This window comes from Eriocheir sinensis, chromosome 34 (assembly GCF_024679095.1).
Source record: "Eriocheir sinensis breed Jianghai 21 chromosome 34, ASM2467909v1, whole genome shotgun sequence".
Lineage (NCBI taxonomy): Eukaryota > Metazoa > Arthropoda > Malacostraca > Decapoda > Varunidae > Eriocheir > Eriocheir sinensis.
In genome coordinates this window covers 18,026,699-18,038,685 of record NC_066542.1, presented here as the reverse complement: position 1 = coordinate 18,038,685, position 11,987 = coordinate 18,026,699, and the positions used below count along the sequence as shown (strand labels likewise).

Here is an 11,987-nt window from a genome sequence, read left to right as displayed (position 1 = left end):
GCGTTAGAGAAGAATGATATTGTGCGTATATCACTCCTCCTCCTCCTCCTCCTCCTCTTTGTTCTTTTACTCCCCTTTTTGTTTTATTTTCTTTTTTCTTACTCGCTCACCTTCGCCTCCTTAATTTTTCTTTGTTTTACATTTTGTTTACTTTATTATCATCAACATTTTCCACTACCACTTCTTCTTCTTCTTCTTCTTCTTCTTCTTCTTCCACACAAGAGTCGGGAATGACGTTTCATATTGTTTAGTTAAGTTTACTTCTTGCTTTATTATTATTATTATTATTATTATTATTATTATTATTATTATTATTATTATTATTATTATTATTATTATTATAATTATCATCATCATCGTTTCTTCTCTTCTTGCAGGTGTGGGCAGCGACAAGCACAAGAACAACAAGACGTAAAGACAAGGACAAACAATCCGTGATAGTATAAACTATCAGCGTACGTGTATTTGAGTATATATGTGTATGTGTGTGTGTTGACGTCATCGCATCAGATCTCCAAGCTGTATTTGCGTCCCTTAACTAAACGCTGTACCTCCGTATATCGCGATCACATCACTGACTGAGATCACCACGTACCTACCGGGAGGGCAGTGCGATTGTGTATATCAGATTACATTAGTCTTGGAAACCTTGATCAATGCGGAACTTGAGGAACAGGAACATAAGAAGCCTACAGCACCGACAAACCATAAGTGTAAGAGACAGGCAGAACAGAACCTTAGGACAAAGTTAGCAAGAATAGCAACTGGTTTAAGGATAATCTGTGCTTAAAAGAACTAGAAAGAGATTATAACAACCAGACCACGATTATAAGAGGGCCACAAAGATAGAGTTAGCAATAGAGGCGACAGCTCCCAGGATAATCGATTCTTATATGACCCTAAAGACGTAATAACTTGAAAGAGAACACAAGAACCAGACCACGACTGTTCAAAAAACTCTCCCAAGGACAAAATCTTAGGATAATCTGTTCCTACTCGGCTTAAATACAAAATAACCAGTAAAAGAACACCAGAAACCAAACCACAAGAAAGAAAACATTACCCAAGAACATAGTCAGCATTAGCAGCATCAGACCCAAGGATAAACTGCCCCGCCAAGACCTCTACACCTTAGCATAGAGGAAAAGAATGTTCAGAGGTACTCGCGGCCTACGTCCACCCCCGAACCTTCCTCAGCCCGCGCCCGCCACCAGCTGTGAGGCCGCGCGGCGCCTTCCACCCACACTCACGCCCACGCCCACCGGCACTCCACCCCTGCACGCCATGTGAAAGGTGAGGCACTGGTGCTTAACTTGTGCACGTAACCTTGAGAGAGAGAGAGAGAGAGAGAGAGAGAGAGAGAGAGAGAGAGAGAGAGAGAGAGAGAGAGAGTTGGAGTGTTTGTAGCTATTTTTATTACTCGTTAAATTTCATCATGTGGACTCTGCTAAAAGGGACTCCTCTCTCTCTCTCTCTCTCTCTCTCTCTCTCTCTCTCTCTCTCTCTCTCTCTCTCTCTCTCCAAATAAAATTGCATGACCCCTAGTCCTGAATATCGTTTACGTAATACCACATTATATCTCTCTCTCTCTCTCTCTCTCTCTCTCTCTCTCTCTCTCTCTCTCTCTCTCTCTCTCTCTAATAATATTGCATGACCCCTAGTCCTGAATATCGTTTACGTAATACCACATTCTCTCTCTCTCTCTCTCTCTCTCTCTCTCTCTCTCTCTCTCTCTCTCTCTCTCTCTCTCCTAATAATATTGCTTGACCTTTAGGCCTGAATATCGTTTACGTAATACCACATTCTCTCTCTCTCTCTCTCTCTCTCTCTCTCTCTCTCTCTCTCTCTCTCTCTCTCTCTCTCTCTCTCTCTCTCTCAACAATAACACACGCTTGATTCTCTAAGCCTCAGGAATTCAGGGCCAAGGAGATGCCGATAACCCTCCAGCATTATTGCTGGAGGAAGAGGAGGAGGAGGAAGAGGGGCAGGAGGAGGAGGAGTTGAAATAGGAAGATATGGAGAAATAGGACACAAAGGAAGAACAAACAACAGCAGACCTGCTGGTCCTTACGAGGCTGTTTGTGACAAGCTACACTAACTATCTAATCAAAGGTGGAAGATGAAGGACAGCAAAGGCGAAGGCTCCTCCCCACCCCCCATCCCTCCAGCCAAAGCTGGCAGGAAAGGAAAAAGAACCATGCAGCATGGAAAATCTGCATGGAAATTTTGTAGGAAAGAGGAAAGAACTACTATTACTGCTACCATTAACCGGGCGATAAAAGCAGACAAGGACACCAGTATTCGAAAGAACTTAACGTTATTTACGACAATGAGTAATATCTTAGTTGCTGGTTGGATTAAAAATACTTGTCTAATCTATTCTTGAAGGCCGTAACTGTTGTACTATCAACATCACAGGGTTGAGAGTTCCAAACATTAACAACTCGATTGAAGAAGATGTATTTAGCTTCGTGCGACGAGAATCTTTTACCACTTATCTTCAAATTGTGATTTCTTGTTCTATTTGATCGATCAACTGTAAAGTAATCTTCCGCATTAATATCACTGAATCCTTTCAACATTTTAAACACTTCTATTAGATCGTCTCACATTCTTCGTTTTGATAGGCTTAATAAATTTACTTCTTTAAGCCTTTGTTCATATGAGGAGGAGGAGGATAATGAAGAGGCGGTGGAAGATTAGTCATGCTTTTATGCAAGATTATTACCTCATTTAAGAACCTCACTCGCACCACCACTACCACCACTATCTACTACTACTACTACTACTACTACTACTACTACTGCGACAACTACTTCGACTAATGTTAGAGGGCTGCATGTATGGCATTCCTTGTAACTATATATATCCCTCAGCCCATCTTCCCACCCCTATTGTGTTTCTCTCTCTCTCTCTCTCTCTCTCTCTCTCTCTCTCTCTCTCTCTCTCTCTCTCTCTCTCTCTCTCTCTCTCTCTCTCTCTCAAGCACCAAGGAACATTTGAGGTCTTTGAATAAACTTAAGATCCCGTTGAGGAGGTGGAGCTCACGGAATCAGTCAGGCAGGCATTTTGTGTATAGTCACCCAATTCTTGCTTGACTTTCACAACGCGGGGAAGTCCCATGTGAAGAGGCTGGGCCAGTAGGCTTGACATGAGGGGAGGCAGCATATGATTAAGGCGAGATATGGGGGTTTACCGGGTAGAAGGGTGAGTTGACGTTACCAAATGTCGCTCTCACTCCCACACTTACTTAAGGCTGATTCACACTTAACAGCTCGTATTTGTAGCCGATATTGTAATCATGGTTTTGGCAGTCGAGTCTGTAGCCCCTTCGTCAGAGAGAGAGAGAGAGAGAAACCAGTGAAGTTCATTAAGTACCCAGCCCCCCTTCTCTCTCTCTCTCTCTCTCTCTCTCTCTCTCTCTCTCTCTCTCTCTCTCTCTCTCGCAGGTCACGTCTCCAGGGCTTGAGAGTGACAGGTTCTCGCACTGCTATTTACTTTCTTTCCTCCTTCGCGTTCTTCCTCCTCTTCTTCGCCGCAAAAATAGATAAGGCGAGCCGTGAGAGCGGAGAGAAGGGAGGGGCGGGGCGCGAGAGAGAGAGAGAGAGAGAGGGGTGGGACGTAGTTTTTTCCAAGCTCTTCTCTTTTCGTCGCTGTGCAGGCTTTTCCCACTTCACAACTTTTTTTGTTTTTTGTTGGTTTGTCAAGGTCTTGTTCTTATGAAGTCTGTTTTATTTTCCCTCCTCCTTCCTATCACCATCAGCATCATCATCATCTTGAGCTTTTGTCTTGCAGTGAAGTAATACAGGCTGATGGTGGTGATGATGTATGTGGCGAATATTTATCATGATCATTAACTTGTGGAGTTGAGTGGCAGGGCGAGGAGGTGGAGAGAAGAGCACACACACACACCACACACACACGCAAGGAGACTGCAAGAAACCAGGCAACTTACACATGACATCTCCTGATAGTGAGTTATATATACCTACACATATATTTACCGGCTTCAGTCCCCGTCCATAAATCTATCTAGCAATCATAATATAGAACATAGTCAGCTATCTATTCGTAAATCTATCCAACCTCTATATAGAACACCGTAGCCTAACCACTTCATATTTCTGTCTATATTTAGCCTTCATATGGAGTGCCATCTCACCTAACCTACACTACACGCAGTCCCCATGACCTGACTCTACTATGTATTTGTTCATGATTATTATTCTTTCCACCCCTCCCCTCCCTTCTCCTCCCCTTCCCTCCTCAACTCCCCCTCGAGGCCATGCTTAGATTCGTGGGGGTGAGGAGGAAGGAAGGGGGTGATTGTGTTGTGGGGGGTAGGTGTTGTGAAGGAGAGGAAGGGGAAAGTGTGTCGTATATTAAGCTAATAACTTACCTATGATAAGTGTGTGTGTGTGTGTGTGTGTGTGTGTGTGTGTGTGTGTGTGACGTAATCCTGATGCGAAACAAAGAGAAGAGATGAAGATAGAGATAGATACATATAGAGAGTAGACATGTTCCCAAGCGCTTGGACAGACAGACATTGGCAAGAGAAACAAAAGGCAGACAGACAGACGGGCGGGCAAAAATACTCGAAAAAGGCAAATAAAAAAAAAGAATAATGTTGCAACTTTTCTCTCGACAGTGACGGAAAATAATACCATAATGAGAGAGAGAGAGAGAGAGAGAGAGAGAGAGTTCAAAACAATACATGTACTGAAAGATAAACAAAAAAAAACATACACCAGACATAAGGGAGGGAGGGAGAGGATGGGAGGGAAGGGGACAGGAACTTTAATGATTAGTGAGGAAAGGGGGAAGAGGGAGGGAGAGGGAGAGGCAGCTGTAAAATATGGGGGGAGGGGGGGAGGGAGAAGGATGCTGCTGAAATAAGGGAGACGGAAGGAGAAAGTTGAGAGGAGAGAGAGAGAGAGAGAGAGAGAGAGAGAGAGAGAGAGAGAGAGGATGTTGCTGAGGAAAGTGAAAGTTTGGCAAAAAATGGAGCAAGAAAAGAGAGGAGGGGGAGGAGGAGGAAGAAGAGAAGGAGGAGGAGGAGGAAGAAGAGAAGGAGGAGGAGGAGGAGGAGGAAATGACCATCACGTTAAACAGACAGGAAGTTCCTCTCCCTTTCTTCCCTCCCTTCCCTCTCTCCCATCCTCCCTCTCCCTCTCTCCCTCCCTTCCCCATTCTTCTCATGTTTCCTCTCCTCCCCTCCCCCTCTCTCCCCTATCTCTCCTCTTCCACTTTCTCCGTTATCTTTATTCATTCTTTCTTTTTCACTAATTTATTACTTCATTGTTTCTTGTTTTTCTTATTCATCATCGTCATCATCAGCGTCTTTCTCTTCTCTATCGTGATATCTCTGTTTTCCGACCCTTTATTTACTGCAGTATTCTCTCTCTCTCTCTCTCTCTCTCTCTCTCTCTCTCTCTCTCTCTCTCTCTCTCTCTCTCTCTCACACACACACACACACACACACACACACACACAAGCATACCCAAATATTTGCCTTTGGTTTCACTCTCCTTTCACTCTACCTCTTCCTTCTCCTCCTCCTCCTCCTCCACTTCCTTTCTTGCACACACTCTTACTTCTTTTCCGCTCCACTTCCTCTTCTCTTCCTTTCTCACTCATTCACTCCTCCTCCCACTCCTCCTCTTCCTCCTTCCTCTTTCCCTTTCTTCCTTCTTTCTGCTCCACTTCTTGGGGCTTCCATTCACCTCATCCTCCCACTTTCCTTCCCTCCTTCCTCCCTTCTTCCGCTTCATCTCCCTCTCTTCTTCTTATTCCATCTTCCCCCTCTCAATAATGGTTAGGTTTCATTCACCTCTCCCTTCCTCCCCCCTCTCTCTTTCTCTCTCCCCCTCCCTCTCCCCTTTTTCCCCTTCTCTCCCCCAGTGCATGCAAGGGGACGGAGGTATGAAAAGGGCTTCTCTCTCTCTCTCTCTCTCTCTCTCTCTCTCTCTCTCTCTCTCTCTCTCTCTCTCTCTCTCTGGCCCTGCTTCCCACTAACTTAAATATTCATACTTACATTTCGCGAACGCATTCATGTGTGTGTGTGTGTGTGTGTGTGTGTGTGTGTGTGTGTGTGTGTTGTAATGTATTTGTCAGTACGCCATTAATTATTTTTTTCCTGGTATCTGGAAAATATTACACACACACACACACACACACACACACACACACACACACACACACACACACACACATAGCACTACAATTTTTTTTGACATCAAGTGAAATCATGGTAACAGTCTGACAAAATAAACTGATTATTATTATTATTACTATTAGTATTATTATCATTATTACTCTTACACACACACACACACACACACACACACACACACACACACACACACACACACACACACACACACACACACACACGCCACTTATCATCGGTAAGTTATTAGCTTAATATACGACACACTTTCCCCTTCCTTCCCCTTACAACACCTCCCCACCCCAATACAATCACCCCCTTCCTTCCTCCTCACCCCCACGAATCTAAGCAGGCCCTCGAGGGGTAGTTGAGGAAGGAAGGGGAGGAGAAGGGAGGGGAGGGGTGGAAGGAAAGGGGAGCGCCGTGCCACTACTCGTAATACCGTAATCTTGTGGAAAATAAACTACACACACACACACACACACACACACACACACACACACACACACACACACACACACACGTTGCACTTCAATACGTTTACGGAATGTATGTATGTTTGAATATTGCAGTTACGAGAGAGAGAGAGAGAGAGAGAGAGAGAGAGAGAGAGAGAGAGAGAGGGCACACTAATGCTTATTGTACTGAATGAAACACACACGTCGATGACCTGACTCGTCCGTGGGTTGTGAAAGTTGTAAGTTAGAGCAACATTCTCTCTCTCTCTCTCTCTCTCTCTCTCTCTCTCTCTCTCTCTCTCTCTCTCTCTCTCTCTCTCTTTATCTATCTATCTATCTATCTATCTGTTTCCTCTTCTTACCCTCGTCTTCTTCCTCCCTTACACACACACACACACACACACACACACACACACACACACACACACACACACACACACACACACACACACAGTAGATAATGTCACTTGCAGGACCATGAGGGGCCAAGTGAGAGAGAGAGAGAGAGAGAGAGAGAGAGAGAGAGAGAGAGAGAGAGAGAGAGAGAGAGAGAGAGAGAGAGAGAGAGAGAGAGAGAGAGAGAGAGAGGTATTGGTAATTAATCACCCGTACATATTTCCTTGGTGTCATAGAGTACAGGTGTGAGAGAGAGAGAGAGAGCGAGAGAGAGAGAGAGAGAGAGAGAGAGAGAGAGAGGGGGGGGGGGTAGGCAAACACAGACCGACCGACAGACAGAAATCCAGTAAATGTTGAAAGGAAAAATAGTTTGCAAGGCCTTTTTTCCCTTTACTTATGGACACAATGCGTGGCCGAGAGTTATTTTTGTTGTTATTGTTTTTTGTTGCGCCTTTGATCTGTCTGTCTCTCCTCCTAACCACAAAAGAAAGAAAAAAAAGAAAGAATCAACTGGAGTGGCAGGCTAAGAGAGAGAGAGAGAGAGAGAGAGAGAGAGAGAGAGAGAGAGAGAGAGAGGAAAACTATGATCGATGTCAGTGTGTGTATTGTGGGGAGGTAAAGGTATGAGTGTTATGAGGAACGGTAATTTGACGTGAAAGTTTGAACCTGAGGGCGGCCCGGAGGCGTGGACGGCGGCGGCGGCGGTAGCGGTGGCGGGTGAGGGCGGTCAAAAGGTGAATCTAGACGGCGTTACATTGGTCCAATTTTGACGAGCCAGTTGCATAAGGGCCATATTCTTAAACACTTCGGAGCCCAAGCACAATGTTAGACAAGGGTTTCGTAGGAGTTTTCGGCATTCCCAGAAGTAGTTTAATGACCCTGGTGGTAGTTTGACGTTCCATCTGTACCGTGAAACTAAAGAAACACTCATTAGGACCCGATTGATCTCCTTTTTGGCCTTTGAAAATTTGATGTGGGAGGTGGAAGCGTCTGAGAATATCAACCTGAGCCGCGAGCTGTTGGTTGATGGGGAGCAAAGATCACTGGTCGGTATTCTCAGACGCATCTTCCGCCTCTCTCATTAACTCTTTCCAAAGGCCGAAGGAGATTAATCGGGTTTTCACGAGTATTTTTCTTGTTCATGATATCGAAACTTTGTCAAACTACCACCAGACTAGACTCTTAACACCTCTCATATATACTCTTTCCTAAGGCCAAAAGAGAGATTAATTGGGTTTTAATTATTTTTCGCGTTCATAGTATAAAAGCTTTGTGAAAATACCACCAGGCAAATACCTCTCACATCAACTCTTTCTTACGACCGAAAAGGAGATTGATCAGGTTCTAATGTGTAATGGTATGTACATAAGCCTTGTTAAGCTACCACCAGGGTCATGATAACCCTTAGTAATGCCTCCTACAACTTCTACGAAAGCCTAGTTGAATGTATGTGTTTGGGTGCCGAAATGTTTTAAGACTATGGGGCCAGTACTGTCTCCTATGAAAGCCTTGTGGAAAGTGTGTGTTCACTGCTCAGGCTTCGAAAAGTTTAGGAATGTGACCCACTGTGTCCTCACTTGAACGAAAGGCGAGCAGCATCAAATGTAAACAAACAGTCCCCGCCTCTATTCCACGAACTGTAGCGAAGTGTGCAGCTGTGACGGCACCGCTGCGTACTGCAAGGCGAGTGCAGGAGTGATGAACCTTGTTTGTGTTGGGTCCCGACTCTTTTGAAAGGAGTCGTTTATGATAACCTTGCGATGGGAATGAATTTGTATGACGAGACTTTTACTACTTTGGTTCCTCAGTCTTTCTCTGAGAAAAGTTCCACGACTTACCTGCTTTCATTCCTCTTAGGTGTGGGGGGGTCCCAGGCTTAAGTCTAAATTTGGCTGCTGTCGACGAAATCCTTATTGCAACTAGCATTTATTTGCTTATGGTATTATTGGGTCTGACAGCATAAAGGAAAACTTCAAATACAATTATTGTTTACTATGTATGTTTATGGAGCAGTATGTGTAACGTGTGTTTAAATCTCATCGCATTAAGATTAGTTCAGCTCAGCTCCGCCAAATCTAGCAGCAAAGTGTCCGGCGAGATAATGTTTACCGCTTGCGTTCGTTGCTCGTCGAACTGCACTGAGTCTGACGTCGCCTTGAGGCAGACAGGTGGCGAGAGGCGTGTGTGGGTGTGACGGGCCGCCGGGCTGGGAGACGGCCGCTGTGTGACACGTCTGGTGCATCTGCCAACGCCTTCTCCCTCTATCACTCACTCTCCCTTCTTGTCTGTCTGTCCATCTACCCATTAGTGTGTGTGTGTGTGTGTGTACGACATTCTTCCTCCACATATCTTTATGTTGCTCTTTCAAGTGTCCGTTTGTCTGTCCATCCGTGTGTGTGTGTGTGTGTGTGTGTGTGTGTGTGTGTGTGTGTGATCTTGCTCCTCATGTCTGTCTGTCAGCCTTTCAAGTGTCCGTCTGTCTGTTCATATGTGTGTGTGTGTGTGTGTGTACAGGAGCACCACCACCAGGCAGGGATGTAGTCGAGGTCTGCGTCGCGCCCCAGAGCACAACGTTCAGCTTTAAACTTGTAAGTCGTTCCACACAGGCCAGCCGCGGCTCGCCACGCCACGCCACAGCCCCGCGGCGGGAGTACGTCCACTCACCCGCCCTACAGCTCTCCCTCGCCCTCACACCACTCCCTCTCCCCCTCACACTGCCTCCAGCCCTTGCTTTCACTCACCCTCTCACCCCCCCCCCCCTCCCTCACATCACCTCCAACCCTTGCTTTTACTCACCCACCCTCACACTGGAGTGACACTCCCTCCCCTACTACACTAATTCGTCACTCATCCACCCCTTACATTCCCACGCCCTCACACAACGCTCCTGCCCTCACAGTTCTCCCCCGCACTCACAGCACTCCCTACCCCCCTAACAGCACTCCTTCACACTGTCTTCAACCCTCTCACATTACTAACCTACCCTAATACATACTACCACGTCTCCCAAAATACCCAGTCACACTCACCCTCCCTCACAGCACTGTCCGCCCCCACACCGCCTCCAAACCCCGCTGCCCCACTTCCAAACATGAAATTTCTTGACAGTATACTTGACCTCTTACTCCTCCTCCTTCCCTACTGTCTTCACTAATACAAGATTCCTTTACTTGTTACTATATCTTTTATCTCCTTAGTCCCTCTCCTTCCTGTCGAAATGTCTTCAGTACCTCTAACACTAATTTATTTTCAGTATATTTGAACTCTTACTCCTCCCTCTCCACTGCCTTTACTAATACTAATACGACATTCCTCCTCGTCTCAGTTATTTCTTCTCTCTTGTGTTACGTGGTGTGTCTGACATTTTTATACTTAGCATATATTAATTAATTTTTATCGTTTGTTTCAGATAAGGAAAACTTCTTTGGTGCTTCGAAACTTCACATGCAGCTTAGCGTAAGTAGAAATGTGTGTGTGTGTGTGTGTGTGTGTGTGTGTGTGTGTGTGTGTGTGTGTGTGTGTGTGTGTGTGTGTGTGTGTGTACAATATACATGAGGGGAAGTACGACGCCATAATTATGTGTTACTGACGGTCTTGTATAACGTGTAAATTTCTGGGTCACTTAAGCCATTGAGTATTTTTATTATGATGATGATGAGGCACTAAAAATAACACCATTGTACACTCTATAGGTGAAGCTTTGTGGATTATGTATAATAGAGCGAGCTTAGGAAGTGAACTCTCTCTCTCTCTCTCTCTCTCTCTCTCTCTCTCTCTCTCTCTCTCTCTCTCTCTCTCTCTCTCTCTCTCTCTCTCTCTCTCTCTCTCTCTCTCTCTCTCTCTCTCTCTCTCTCTCTCTCTCTCTCTCTCTCTCTCATGTCTGTTCAATGAGTATGCTATGATGGAGGGATGAAGAGTGAGAAGGGTGAAGGGAGGGAAGGGAGATTATGTTAGGAGGATAGAGAAGGAGAGGGAGGTATGGAGGTAGAGAGAGGTACAGAAGTATCCTATTACCTTAGCAATTGGGAAGGAAGGGAGAGAGCGAGGGAAGGAGGTAGAGAGGGAGTTACCACCACCACCAGTATACCAATATATATGGGAGGGGCGGAAAAGAGAGAGAGAGAGAGAGAGAGAGAGAGAGAGAGAGAGAGAGAGAGTATTCCCTTGTGCAATATTTATTATCAAGGACATTTATTAGAGGTGTGGGTGTGTGGGTGGATGTGGGTGTAGGTGTGTGAGTGTGAGTTTGTGTGTGTGTGGGTGGGTGGGTGTGAGTTTGGAAGTGTGGGTGTGGGTGGGTGCAAGATCTCGTATGTTAATGTCATCAAACAGTTATTATTCTCTACGTACGTTATGTGTGTATGTATGTATGTGTGAGGTAAGATGTCACCTTGCACGTGTTTACCACCATCTTCTTCTTCATACGACCTGAATCCCACTGTATTGTAGGGTCGGCCGCTCGAGTTATCTTTCGCCACCTGCTTCTATCCATTGTATCATCTTCTTGCACTCCTAGTATATTCATGTCACACTTTATCACATCCCTCCATCTTATTCTTTGTCTTCCGATACTCCATCATTGCTGTCTTCACTGGTTCATCATCATCTCTCCTTTTCATGTGTACAAAGTATCTCAGTCTCGCCTTCTTTCTATTACATATTCAACACATTCTTCTTATATCTTTACTTTGTCTCCTCTCCAACAGTGAGATGCCAGCTATCCACCTCACCATCCTCATCTCCGTTCTCTCCAAAATGCCTTCTTCTTTCTTCCTTAAGGACCATGTTTCTGCACCATACAAAAGTACTGGTCTCAGCACACTTTTGTATATTTTCATTCTCAGTTTCAGTGGTATTTTCTTATCTATCTTATCTTATCACTTCCCTCCATTTTTGCCATACAACTTTTACTCTTTGTCTCACTGCCTTCTCTGTCCCTCCTTCATCTGCAATTACTGATCCCA

At 45.1% G+C, this 11,987-nt stretch overlaps 1 protein-coding gene across 3 annotated transcripts in view; it reads left to right on the top strand.

The window, feature by feature from the left end:
* LOC127007167 (hexosaminidase D-like) overlaps positions 1-11,987 on the top strand; it is a 58,851-nt gene that overhangs the window by 17,286 nt on the left and 29,578 nt on the right. For all 3 annotated transcript variants that reach the window (XM_050877880.1, XM_050877882.1, XM_050877879.1), the window contains exons 2-3: positions 378-1,293; positions 10,433-10,479. The gene's annotated coding sequence lies outside the window, so the exon portion shown is untranslated. The remainder of the gene's footprint in view (positions 1-377; positions 1,294-10,432; positions 10,480-11,987) is intronic.